The following is a 13,493-nucleotide window of genomic DNA, read 5'->3' as shown; positions in this document are numbered from 1 at the left end:
GCAGCAGATGCAAAATTCTGAGATCAAATCACCATAAGGAGACTTTTCAAGGAAATGGTCCAGAACCCAATTCATGCTTTCAGGGGGAAAATTGGTGGAGCCATTTCTCCAGAGAATGCTGTTAGTGGGATGGAGGGAAGGTTGGAAGTCCTGTCCTCTAGGCCCAAGCCCAATGAAGGATCTTCAAAGGGACCCTTCAGAGAGTTTGCTGTATCTCCTGCAGGTGGCCTGAGGTGAGCAGATTGGCTGCTTTGATGGCAGACCCAGGGGAGGTGGCTGCATTGGTTCTGGCAGCATTCCAGAGTTTGCAGGGACCAAGGATGGGCCTGCCTCCTACAATCCAGTTGTAAGCCAGGAAGAAGACAGAGTCAGCAAGGAATCATCATATCCTGCCCAAGAGAGCCAACTGCATGGGTAAGGAGACCTCATTTGAGAGATCCTGGAGGTGGCCCACCAGAGCCTATAAGGAGAATGCAAGGGACCCCCTGGAAGAGAAGCGTTCTCAGCCTGGTTATGGAAACCTGGGGGGAAAGTCTCCATAATGGAAAACTCCAGAGATGTAAAAAACTCTCCATGAGAGAGGGAGGGAGAGTGTAGACACACACACAAGTGCACAATAGAGAGCTCTAAGCACCTGCCAGCCCAGAGAGCCGGAAGATAGCACCCATTGTGGCATTAACTCCAATAGGAGCCATCTTATCACCTTGGCGCCTCCTGCCCTGGCGTTCCACCAGCAGCTCAATAAGGAGGTGTGGGGAGAAGAGGCCGATCTCTTTCCTCCTTTCTGAGGGCAGACTTCCAGCTAAAGAGGCCCAGACCGGGTAGGGGAGAAGATTTTGATACTGGCTAAGCAAAGTCTGACTTTTACATTAATATTCTGCACTATACATTCAGTTGCTGAATGCAGACTATGCCTTCACCCTTGGACTGAATGTCACCTAAGAGGGATCAGAAAGTCATGGATCTGCTGGACTTTTTTATCCACTGAGGGAAATAATTCCCACTGTGAGTAAATGTTAAAGGAATGGTGGAAGAAAAAAATATTAAGTTGCATCTGATTGCCTTCAGAGTTGTGCTTGTTCAAAACGCTCTTGGAATAGAGCGTCAGGTGGAAGATGCACCACACAAGGGCCCTCAGATGCCCTCCCTCTCCACATGCCCTGCAGCTACCCTCCTGACCCTGCTGTGGCAGCCTCCAGCCCTCTAAACATGACCAGCCATTGGAGTAGCTCAGTGGGTCTCTAGGCCTCAAATCCTCCCAGTATATGAAGAAACTCAGAGGACAGCATGTGACCTCTCCCGGTGACACTTGAGCAGCAAGAAGTGGCAAGAGAGCCTAGGCAGGTCTATATTTGGGCTTTCACTCATGGCAGGCCTGTTGCTATTTGCAGCAGGAAGCCAGCTCATGTTACCATCACCTCTGCACCCCAGCTGCAGAGTCCTGCTGTGAGACAGTCGGAGGCAGCCCTCTGGGGCGCACAGGTAACCCAGAGGGAGATCCTCAGTTTTCCAGCCATCATCCAGAGACCTTGGAGGTAAAAGGAGACCCTGTGGACCCTTAAATAAGCAGGCAAGTTTTTGGATAATCATAGTCTTCTAATGCAAAGGGTATTTTATTAGAAACCCCGTAACTTGATGCCACAATGTTAATGCAAAATCGTTCCTTTAGGGAGAGAGGTATCATCTTAAACTGCAGAATCTTAAACTGTGAATGTCTTCTGTGCCTTCCAGTAGCATGGATTTGCCTTGCTAATACAACGTAGTGTTGGTACAGGGTGTGGAAGCCCCTAAACAGATAGAGGCTGGCCGTTCTTAAAATGTACCCATAGAGTATTTTTAGTGCGGGGGCCCATTTGCTAGAACAGTTTGGAACCCTAAATAGTGTTATCCTCTGGCTCCAGTGACCAATTGATAAATACATCTTGTTTTAATCTGTGTGGGCATCCCAAGAAATCAGAATTTCATGTTTTGATTGACATACGGGAAGACAGGACTATGATCATTTTTCACCTGTTATACATACCCCTCCTCCCATGGAAAGTTTCCAGGTTTGGACCGTGTCTGTAAAAGTTGATTTGAGCTATTTTGCGTAACTGCACAGCCAACACTTTAAAGCAAAGTTTCTTCAGCTGCAGCTTGGGAATTTCTAAGAGCTACACAGGTGAGCTTCTGAAACTATAGGCAAAATTACGTTTGTGCCCTCATGGGCTCACTTTTGGGGAGAGAATTAACACCTTTCAGTAGATTCCCAGAAACTCTCGTGCCCTATAGAAGGTTAAAAATCATTTTTGTGAGGGACTTTTCCTTTTTTCTTTCTTTTTTTTTGTGGGGGACTTTTCTAATTAATGCACTGGGGTATACCTCCCACATAGACAGCAAAAGTCTGTTTTCTTTGTAACTGCAGCCCCATGGCCTAGAGTAGAAGCTGTCTAGCTACTCTATTCTTTATAGGCTGTGACCTATTTATTTCTCTGAGGTTCAGTTTCATCACTTATGAAATGACAATTTATTGGTAATGTTCCTTCTCCCTAGATTCTGAATATTTTGGTAAGACACTAAAAGAGTCTGAGCGTTGAGGAGGAAAGTGCATGGCAGCTGTGGAGGTGTGTTGCAAACCTCCTGCTTGGGTGCCGGGTGCCCAGACCAGTTTGTTTGTCTGTCCAAAGGGGAAAGGCTGGCACAAAAGAGTTTGTTCCCATTAGATTTGTTCTCAATGTTTTCCAGTCTTCTTGCTTGTAGGACAGTTCAATTTGGTTTTTCACCCTTCAGTTTCCGGTTGAAAGAATTTGTCAGCATGATTTATTGGTAATACAGAATTCTGGTTTTCTCCCTTTTGGTGGCACACAGAAATGTGTTAGTTTTAGCAGGCTGCTCCAGGGTCTGTAGGCAATATGGTGTAGTGGAAAACTGAGTCTGGATCCATCTCTTTACCTGCTGGATTATGTGTCCAGCATACAGCACAGGGCCGGACACAGAGTAGCCCTGGGTCACCCCTTGTTAAATGAAATTGGGCCTGGCAAGTCCTTTCTCCTCACAGAAACTCAGTTTTGCCATCCTAAAATCAGAAAGTTGAATTAGATGCTCTCCAAGGGAACTTCTACCCCTAGAGGGTCTATACCTCAGCATAGGCCCCTTGGAAGCTCATGTTGTGAGGACCAGCGACCTCACAGTGGATGTTTGTGCCTGGAGATGAGGCTCTTCTACTCTGGTGCCTTCTCCCATCTTTGGTTGTTTTCAGGGGATGGAATGATCCCACAGCGGCTGCAGGGCCTCCACTCTGCCATGGCTACTGTGAGTCTTCACTTTCTGACCCCCATCCTCTCCTTTCGTGGGTGCCCTGTGGGAGAGGCCAGGGTCCACATAATGATACTAACAGCCACCCCCACATTAATAACAGCAACTGACACGTACTGAGCACTGACTTTGAGCCCTGGGCTAGGCAAAGCATTTTACACACATCATGTTATTTCATCTAAATGCTATCTTTAGGGTGCACCTGGGTGGCTCAGCGGTTGAGCACCTGCCTTCAGCTCAGGTCATCATCCCCGGGTCCTGTGATCGAGTCCTGCATCAGGCTCCCTGCAAGGAGCCTGCTTCTCTCTCTGCCTATGTCTCTGCCTCTTTCTCTGTGTTCTCATGGATAAATAAATAAAATCTTTTTTTTTTAATGCTATCTTTAGGAGGCAGGAAGCACAATAGGCCCATTTCATGGGCTCATGACAGTAAGACCCTGAGAGGTGACTTTCCCAACGCTACCACGATAAGAAGTAGCAGAGACAGAAAACAAGCACAGAGCTTTCTGAATCCAGAGGGCAGTGGCCTTAGAGAGGGGTTAAGGGTGGGGTGAGGGTGTTCCCTAGAGATTGAATTGATAGAACCAGAATCAGCATTAATTGGGTATTGGTTACCTGGGTGATGTCAAGGATGAGCTCCTGGTCTCTGGTTTGAGATCCTGGTCCTATTTCCTTTGGATGTATACCCAGAAGTGGGATTGCTAGAGCTCATGGTAATTCTGTTTTTAGTTTTTTTTAAGAACCTCCATACTATTTTCCATAACGGCTGTACCATTTTATATTCCCACCAACAGTGAACAGGAGTTCTCTTTTCCCACACCCTCCCCAACACTTGTTATCTCTTGTCTTTCTGGGACTGCCATTCTAACAGGCACGAGGCATTGTGGTTTTTTGTTTCATTGTGGGTTTGGGGAAGGTTGTTTTTTGTTTGTTTTTAGGTAGGTTCCACAACTGGCGTGGAGTACAACTCAGAACTTGAACTCATGACCCTGAGATCAAAACCTGAGCTGAGGGGATCCCTGGGTGGCGCAGCAGTTTGGCGCCTGCCTTTGGCCCAGGGCGCGATCCTGGAGACCCGGGATCGAATCCCACATCAGGCTCCCGGTGCATGGAGCCTGCTTCTCCCTCTGCCTGTGTCTCTGCCTCTCTTTCTCTCTGTAACTATCATAAATAAAAAAAAAAAAAAAAAAAAAAAAACCTGAGCTGAGATCAAGAATTGGCCACTTAACCCACTGAGTGACCCAGGCTCTCCCTCACTGTGGTTTTGACTTGCACTTCCCTAATGATGAGTGATATTGTGCATCTTTTCATATGTCTGTTGGCCACCTGTATATCTTCTTCTGAAAAATGTTTTGTCATGCCCTCTGTTCATTTGTAATCAGATTATTGGGGGGGGTTTGCCATTGAGTTGTATGAATTCCTTGTATATTTTGGATATTAACTATCATGTAAATAGTTTACAGATATTTTCTCCTATTCCATAGATTGCCTTTTCATTTTATTGATTGTTTCTTTTGCTATGGAAGTTATTTTTAGTTTAATCTAGTATTGCTTGGTTTTTTCCCCTCTTGTTGCTTATGCTTTTGGTGTCGCATCCAAAAGTTGTTGCCAAGACTGATGTCAAGGACATTTTCCCCTTGTTTTCTTCTAGGAGTTTTATGGTTTCACATCTTACATTTAAGCCCTTAATTTTTTAGTTAATTTTGGTAAGTGGTGTAAAATAGGAGTCCAGTTTTATTTATTTTTTGCGTGGGATTATCCAGTTTTCCCAGCACTATTTATTGAAGAAATTGTCTTTCCCCACAACAGGGTAATTCTGATTAGCTAGAGCGAAGGCAGTGGTGTTTAGAGCCCCTTAGGTTGAAAGACTCTGATTGTTTTGTTGACCAGTAAAGGATGTGGGGTCATAGGATGGATCAGAATGGGGAGAAAACAAAGCAGTGTTTCCACAGCTGGATGGCCCCTTAGGCCTTGGGAACCTCTGAAGAGAGATGTGGGCTAAAGTAGGGGTGATGCATGTGCTACTCAGGAGTATCTTGCAGTCCTTTGGGTCTGGCACATGTGTTTAGGGGTATGTAGGGAAGGCCTCTTGGTCCATCTCAATGCTTGTTTTATTGGGATGCTGACCCATCATAGGGAAATGTGTCCTACTTCACTTGAAGCCATACTTTCCCATCCCTAAAGCAAGCTATGTTGTGAGGAGATGCCAGGACTGCCCCAGCCAGAGTCTAATGGTGGGCAAGCTTTAGGAATTAACCCAAAAGAACATCCAGGCTCTGGGATCTTCATAAATCACACATTTTAGGAAGGCAAAGCACTGGCCCTTAAACCTGTTGCTTTGTGTTGCTGCGTCTAGGAACAACCTTCTTCATTCATCCCCCCTCCCTCCACACACACCCACCCAGGGGCAGACTGAGTCCCCATGGATCTGTTGGTGGTCCAAGGCACAGTGGAACTAGTACCTTGTGCATCAGTCCTGTGTGGTCATGGTGCTCAGCCCCAGCACACATTACTGAAGGGATGCTGACCACTGTCTTCCATATAAGAGTTTTGGAGCATTAGAGAACAGGACTTGAAGCTTTTCTAAACCTAATGTGACATGCCTGGTCTTGGAGTCAAGTTTCCTAATGTGGATCCAGCCCCCAGAGACCAGTTGCATGGATGGTATGTGGTGAGGGTAGCAGTGTCTTTGTCCATAATAGCAGCTGCAAGTAGGCCTCTCTGTGTGGTGCTAAGAGAGGAAGTGGAACTACAGCATCCTATGTGAACTTCAGAGAGGGGGGTAAGAGGCAAGATTCCCAGGGGCTCACCGGGGCCAAAACTGTGCAGTCCATTCCCACTATCCCCACCACACTCAGAGAAGGCCTACGGGTGTTATGTTTTGTCTTGTCATTAGCAAGAGCTAACATGAGCCTCTGGGGCATGTATGAGGGACTTCCAAGGAGGGTTATTGCCCTGAATAAGTTGGAAGAATGACAATTGGTACAGAGCCTAGATGAAGAGAGGTGGCTGAGGGTTTCCCCAGGGTAAGGACAGAGCAAGTCTCCATCACTGGGATCCAGAATCTCTGAGTCTTCCAGAAGTAAGGCCAGATGGGGGGCTGGGTCAGTCCTCTGCGCTCCTCAGACTGCCCTGAGCCTTTCATTTAAAGTTTTTTTTTTTTTTTTTTTTATGATAGTCACAGAGAGAGAGAGAGAGGCAGAGACACAGGCAGAGGGAGAAGCAGGCTCCATGCACCGGGAGCCCGATGTGGGATTCGATCCCGGGTCTCCAGGATCGCGCCCTGGGCCAAAGGCAGGCGCCAAACCGCTGTGCCACCCAGGGATCCCTGCCCTGAGCCTTTCCCTGTGCTCACAGGACAGAGCTGGGAGGGTGTATGGCAGGCAGCCAGAGGAGCCTGGTGGCTGTTTCCAAGAAACAGCCTGGAGGGAAGTGTGGGTCACAAGAGCAAAAGTGTCCTCTCTGACCAGCCTGGAACATGGGCCAAGTTCTTTTCCCTGGGAGAATGGGTAGAAAAGCTGAGTGATCCTTGGTCTCCTCAGAGTAGAGGAACAGAGAGATGAAACAGAAGACCTAGAGCAGGAATATGCAGGATGAGGATCAGGACCCAGACAGTGCAGGACATCACAGGCACTCAAGGTCAGAGCATAGGGAGACTGAAGAGTGGGTTAGGGAGGCTGAAGAGTGGGTTTTCCAGAAGTGTGCCCCGTCACATTTGCTAGTGTGGCCTGTGGGGGTGATCGCAGGCTTGTGGCTCGGGAGACAGGATGCATGTCGTCACACCACACATCAAAGTGGAGAAAGCGAGAGGCAGTGAGCTCCATCTGGCGGTGTCAGATCTGGGGAGAATGGGAATGTTCAGGAAGCCAAGGCTTCTCTAAACTTCTGCCTCTGCGTGGAACAGAGATTAGGGCCAGAGACAAGGATATGGAGCCACGAGAGTAGACAAATCACTTGCAGGAGGTAGAGACTGAAGACGAGCAGGGATGGAAGCCCGGGGAGTTGCTCAGTGCAGGACTCAGAAAGAGTTCAGCTGTCCCAAGAGAAGATGGTAGGCTGAGCTGGGTCACCAGGATCGAGTGTCACAGAATAGCCAAGAAAGCATGGGCCAGTGTCCATGGATTTCGCAATTAGGCCATCAGAAAATGCTATATTGTTTTAAAAGGCAATCAAAAACAGAACATGGAAAGAAAAATGAATGGCATTTTTAATTTTTTTATTTTTATTTATTTTTTGAATGGCATTTTTTAAATATAGCTTTGGGATGGTTATTAAAAGGACAGTCAGTCTGTCAGCAGAGGTCACAAAGTCCCTCCCTGCAGAAAAACAGGCACTGCTGGTCAGGGGAGCCACTGAACCTGAGTCCTGGGTACAGCAAACAGCTGGCTGCTGGCCCTGATCCCACAGTGGACATTAAGGGGGGCTGTTTGGATCATAATAAACATTATGACTGGGGTGGGGAGGGAGTACTAAGCTGTATCTTTAAATTTTTTTGATTTTGTTATTTACCCCCCAAATTTATTGTATACGTACCATTTGGGATAGTTAGGAATGGCAGTTTTCCTATTTTATTATTTTTAAATTTTATTAAAGATTTTATTTATTTATTTATTTGAGAGAGGGAGAGCAGAACAGAAGAACACGGGTGCAGAGGAGAGGGAGAAACAGACTCCCCACTGAGCAGGGAACCCAATGACTTGGGGTTCGATCCCAGGACCCCGGGATCCTGACCTGAGCCGAAGGCAGACTCTTTAACTGACTGAGCCACCCAGGCACCCCAGTAATAGTAGTTTTTTTTTTTTTTAAAGGCATTAAGTTTACCACAGTTTATTTTTAAAGGGGGCATCAGGAACTGGATTATGGGGATGGTTACACGACTTGAGAAATTCACTAAAAACTATTGCATTGTGCACTTAAAACAGGTGAATTTTATGATTTGTAAATTATATGTCAATAAAGTTATTTTCAGAATAGATTAATGAGTAGGCTAAGCAGCTCACAGAACTCCTGGTTTTATGTAGGAATAAGTTGTTGATAAAGTGCTTGTGCATGTAAATTGGAATGGTAGAACAGTTCAATAGATAGAAATTTTGGCCAATATTTGGACATCAAGTGCACCTGTTTGTGACTTGTACAGTTAAATGGAAAAAAAACATAACTGCTCCTCTATACCAAAAAGGTCATTCTAAGGGGCATCCAGGTGGCTCAGTCAGTTGAGCATCTGACTTTTAATTTTGGCTCAGGTCATGATCTCAGGGTTCTGGAATCGAACTCTGTGTCAGGCTCTGCACTCAGTGGGGAGTCTACTTGAGATTCTCTCTCCTTCTCCCTCTGCCCCTCCCCCTGCTAGAGCACACACTCTCTCAAATAAATAAATAAATAAATAAATAAATAAATAAATAAATCCCTTTTTTAAAAAAGATTTTATTTTATTTATTCATGAGAGAGGCAGGGACACAGGCAGAGGGAGAAGCAGGCTCCATGCAGGGAGCCTGATGTGGGACTCGATCCCAGGTCTCCAGGATCATGCCCGGACCCAAAGGCAGATGTTCAACTGCTGAACCACCCAGGTGTCCCAATAAATAGATCTATAAAACAAGCAAGCAAAAATCATTATTTTAGGGACACCTGGGTGGCTCAGTTGGCTAAGCACCTGCCTTCTACTGAGATCATGATCCCAGAGTCTTGGGAGAGCCCCAAGTCGGGCTTCCCCGTCAATGGGGAGCCTGCTTCTCCCTCTCCATCTGCCTCTTCCCCCGCTCATGCTCTCTCTCTCTCTCTCTCTCTCAAGTAAATAAAAAATTCAACAATAAGTAGACAGATAACCCAATTTGAAAATGAGTGTATTGGGGTTCTCCAGAGATACTGAATCCAATGAGGGGGTATGTGTATGTGCGTAAAGAATGTGAAAGATGGATGCCTGGGTGGCTCAGTGGTTGGGCATCTGCCTTTGGCTCAGGGTGTAATCCCAGATCCTGGGATTGAGTCCCACATCGGGCTCCCTGCATGGAGCCTGCTTCTCCCTCTGCCTGTGTCTCTGTCCCTCTCTCTGTGTCTCTCATAAATAAATAAATAAAATCTTTAAAAAAAAAAAGAATGTGAGAGAGACATTTATTTTAAGGAATTGGCTCATGCAGTTATGGAGGCTGGAAGTGCAAAATCTGCAGGGTTGGTTGGCAGTCTGGAGACCCAGGGAAGAGCCAGTGTTGCAGTTCAAGTCTGAAGGCCATCTGCTCCCAGAATTCCTTCTTGCTTGAGGAAGAGCCACCTTTACTCTGTTAAGCTCTACAACTGATTGGATGGCGCCCACTCACATTACGGAGGGCAATCTGATTTACTGAAAACTCACCAACTTAAAAGTCAACCTCATCCAAAAAACGCCTTCACAGAAATATTCAAAATAATATTTGGGGGATCCCTGGGTGGCTCAGTGGCTTAGTGCCTGCCTTCGGCCCAGGGCGTGATCCTGGAGTCCCGGGATCAGGCCCCACGTCGGGCTTCCTGCATGGAGCCTGCTTCTCCCTTTGCCTGTGTCTCTGCCCGCCCCCCCGTCTCTGTGTGTATCTCTCATGAATAAATAAATAAAATCTTTAAAAAAAAAAATATTTGACTAAATACTTGAACACCATGGCACAGCCAAGTTGACACATAAAAGAAACCATCACAGTGGGCAAAGGATTTGAATAAACTTTTCTTCAAAGATAATATATAAGTGCCACTAAGTGCATGAAAAGATGCTTTACATCATCCATATGGAAAATGCAAATCAAGATGAGCTAGCACTTCACATCTGCTAGGATGGCTCCAATCAAAAAAATGGACAACCCTTTCATGAAGATGGCGCCGAAGGCGAAGAAGGAAGCCCCTGCCCCTCCCAAAGCCGAAGCCAAAGCAAAGGCTTTGAAAGCTAAGAAAGCGGTGCTGAAAGGCATGCACAGTCACAAAAAAAAAGAAGATCCGCATGTCACCTACATTCCGATGACCCAAGACCCTGCATCTCCGAAGGCAGCCCAAATATCCTCTAAAGAGTGCCCCCAGAAGAAACAAGCTTGATCACTATGCCATCATCAAGTCCCCCTTAACTACTGAGTCAGCCATGAAGAAAATAGAAGACAACAACACACTTGTGTTCATTGTGGATGTCAAGACCAATAAGCACCAGATCAAACAGGCTGTGAAGAAGCTCTATGACATTGATGTGGCCAAGATCAACACCTTGATCAGGCCTGATGGAGAGAAGAAAGCATATGTTCGACTGGCTCCTGACTATGATGCTTTGGATGTTGCCAACAAAATTGGGATCATCTAAACTGAGTCCAGCTGGCTGTAAATCTAAATATACATTTTTTCACCATAAAAAAAAGATGGACAATATCAAGTGTTGACTGGAACATGGAGAAATTGGAACGGTCCTACACAACTGGTGGGAATGCAAAATGGTTAAGCCACTTTGGGAAAGAGTTTGGCAGTTCCTCAAAAGGTTAAACATGGTTATCACATGATCCAGCAATTCCACTCATCAGAATGTACCCAAGAGAAAGAGTCAAAAAGTGGAAACAACCCAGGTATCCATCACCTGGATATGTTATCCATGACATAAACAAAATAGGCTATTTTCCTAAACTGGAATATTATTCAGCTGTAAAAAGGATACATTGTACGACATGGATGAACCTTGAAAATATTATGTTCAATGACAAAAAGCTAAACACTGAAGACCATATGTTGTATTATTCCACTTATATAAAATGTCCAGAATAGGCAAATAGAGACAAAAAGTAAATGGCAGGTATCAGAGGCTGGGGGAGCAGGTAGTGGGGAAGTAACTGCCAATGAGTAGGTGATTTTTTGGTGGGGGTAATGAAAACGTTCTGGAATTGGATAACAGTGATGAGCACATAACTCTAAGTTTATTAAAAATACTAGATTGTACACTTTTTTAAAAAGATTTATTTGAGAGATAGAAGAGAAGGAGCACACAAGTGGAAGGAGGGACAGAGGGAGAATATCTTCAAGCAGACCCCCTGCTGTGCGTGGAGCCCAATGCGGGGCTCAGTCTCCCAACCCAAAGATTGTGACCTGAACCAAAACCTAGAGTCTGACACTTAACCAACTGAGCTGGGCACCCCTAAATTTTACGCTTTAAAAGCTGAGCCTTATGATTTGTAACTTATATCTTAATGAAACCATTATTTTTAAAAGTACAAATAGGGGGGCATCTGGGTGACTCAGTGGTTGAGAGCCTGCCTTTGGCTCAGGTTATGATCCTGGGGTCCTGTGATGGAGTCCTGCATTGGGGTCCTGCAGGGAGCCTGCTTCTCCCTCTGCCTATGTCTCTGCCTCTCTCTGTGTCTCTCATGAATAAATAAATAAAACCTTTAAAAAATAAAAAGTACAAATAGTGTCAAAAGATACACTTTCTGGCATGCTATAAATGTTTACATTTCCAAATAAAACTGTTTTTATAACTCTTGAATTTACTTAATGGACTCTTAAATACTATTGTAGTTTGATACCCTTCATCAGGTATGCTTAAAAAAATGCAGCATAAACTCTTATGGAATGCCTGTGATGTGAGCATAACTCTTATGTGAGCCTGTGGCTCAGTTGGCTAAGCATCTGACTCTGGGTTTTGGCTCAGGTCATGATCTCAGGGTCGTGAGATCGAGCCCCACATTAGGCTCCACGTTTAGCATGGAGTCTGTTTAGGATTCTCTAGAATGTACCTCTCCCTCTGCCCCTTTTGCTTATTCTCTCTCTCTCTCTCTCTTTCGCAAATAAATATATAAAGCTTCAAAAAAAAAAAAAACCTCTTTTATAACATTAGAAAGTTTACCTTGTTCTTTTTTTCTCCTCGAGCTTGTGTTTACATATAACTTCTCCAAAGAGTTTTATCCTAATGTATTTTTTCTGTACTTATAAAGTCTTATTGATCATCTAGGAGAAATCTCAACAACAACAACAACAAAAAACACATATATGCATGCAATTTAAATTTTTTTACTTTCCTGGAACTATAAGTCTCTAAATGATAATTTATCAATACAATTTATAGTCACATGTGAGCAAAATAACATGCATTACTAATTTTGACAATTATTAAACAAAAGTGAAATGGAAATGCATCTCTTGAGCTGGATGGGGCTTAAAAAAAAAAAAAAGTTCGGAATGCCTGGTGGCTCAGCAGTTAAGTGTCTACCTTTGGCTCAGGGCATGATTCTGGGGTCCCAGGATAAAGTCCCACATCGGGCTTCCTGCAGGGAGCACAATTGGTTGAGCATCTGGCTCTTGGTTTAAGCTCAGGTAGTGATCTCAGGATCATGAGATTGAGCCCCATGTCAGGCCCCATGCTCAGCTTGGAGTCTGCTTAAGACTCCTTCTCCTTCTCCCTCTGCCCCCTCCTCTGCCTCTCTCTCTCTAAAGTAAATAAATGAATTTTTTAAAAACATAATTAATATGCACTAAATAACAGGGCACCAAAATACATGAAGCAAAAGGTGACAAAAATGGAGAAAGAGACAACTCAACAAAATCAGTTGGAGACCTCAGCACTCTACTTTTGATAACAGAACAACTAAAAAGAGGATCAACAAGGAAATAGAGGACTCAAATAATACTGTAAACCAGCTGGACTTCAGACAACACTCTACCCAACAGCAGTAGAATACACACACTTCTCAAAGCATATAGAATGCATTCCCCAGAATAAATCAAATGCTAAAACAAATCTTCATAAATTTAACAAGGTAGAAATAATACAAAAATATGTTCTCTGACCATAATGGGATGCTATTAGAAATCAGTAACAGAAATTTGAGAAGTCATAAATATGTGGAAATTAAAAATACATTCCTAAATAACCAGTGTTTCAAAGAAGAAAGCAGAGGGGAAATTAGAAAATAGTTCAAGATGAATAAAAATAAAGATAAAACATATGAAAAGTTTGTGTTTTTTTTGCCACAGTATCAGAATGTAGCAAAAGTCATGCTTAAAGGGTAATTTACAGCTATAAATGCCTGTATTTAAAAAGATATTAAATCAGCAACCTAACCTGCCACTTTAAGACTCTGAAAAAAGAACAGCAAACTGAACAAAGCAAGAAGGAAGGAAATACTAAAGATTACAATGGAAATTAATGAAGAAGGGAATAGAAAAACAATAGAGAAAATCCAAGAAAGCCAAAAACTGCTTGCTTCCTAA

At 44.3% G+C, this 13,493-nt stretch overlaps 2 protein-coding genes across 5 annotated transcripts in view; one reads left to right on the top strand and one right to left on the bottom strand.

Annotated features, from left to right (window-relative positions):
* WHAMM (WASP homolog associated with actin, golgi membranes and microtubules) overlaps positions 1-13,493 on the bottom strand; it is a 69,034-nt gene that overhangs the window by 21,816 nt on the left and 33,725 nt on the right. The window lies entirely within an intron of this gene.
* FSD2 (fibronectin type III and SPRY domain containing 2) overlaps positions 1,050-13,493 on the top strand; it is a 41,797-nt gene continuing 29,353 nt past the window's right edge. The window contains exon 1 of one of the 2 annotated variants that reach the window (XM_038532946.1): positions 1,050-1,535. The gene's annotated coding sequence lies outside the window, so the exon portion shown is untranslated. Of the gene's footprint in view, positions 1,571-13,493 lie in introns of both variants that reach the window. The other variant, XM_038532945.1, reaches the window with a different exon arrangement.

This window comes from Canis lupus, chromosome 3, assembly GCF_011100685.1.
Source record: "Canis lupus familiaris isolate Mischka breed German Shepherd chromosome 3, alternate assembly UU_Cfam_GSD_1.0, whole genome shotgun sequence".
In the NCBI taxonomy this organism is placed as follows: domain Eukaryota; kingdom Metazoa; phylum Chordata; class Mammalia; order Carnivora; family Canidae; genus Canis; species Canis lupus.
The sequence above is the reverse complement of the archived record's forward strand: the minus strand, read 5'-3'. Positions and strand labels throughout refer to the sequence as shown.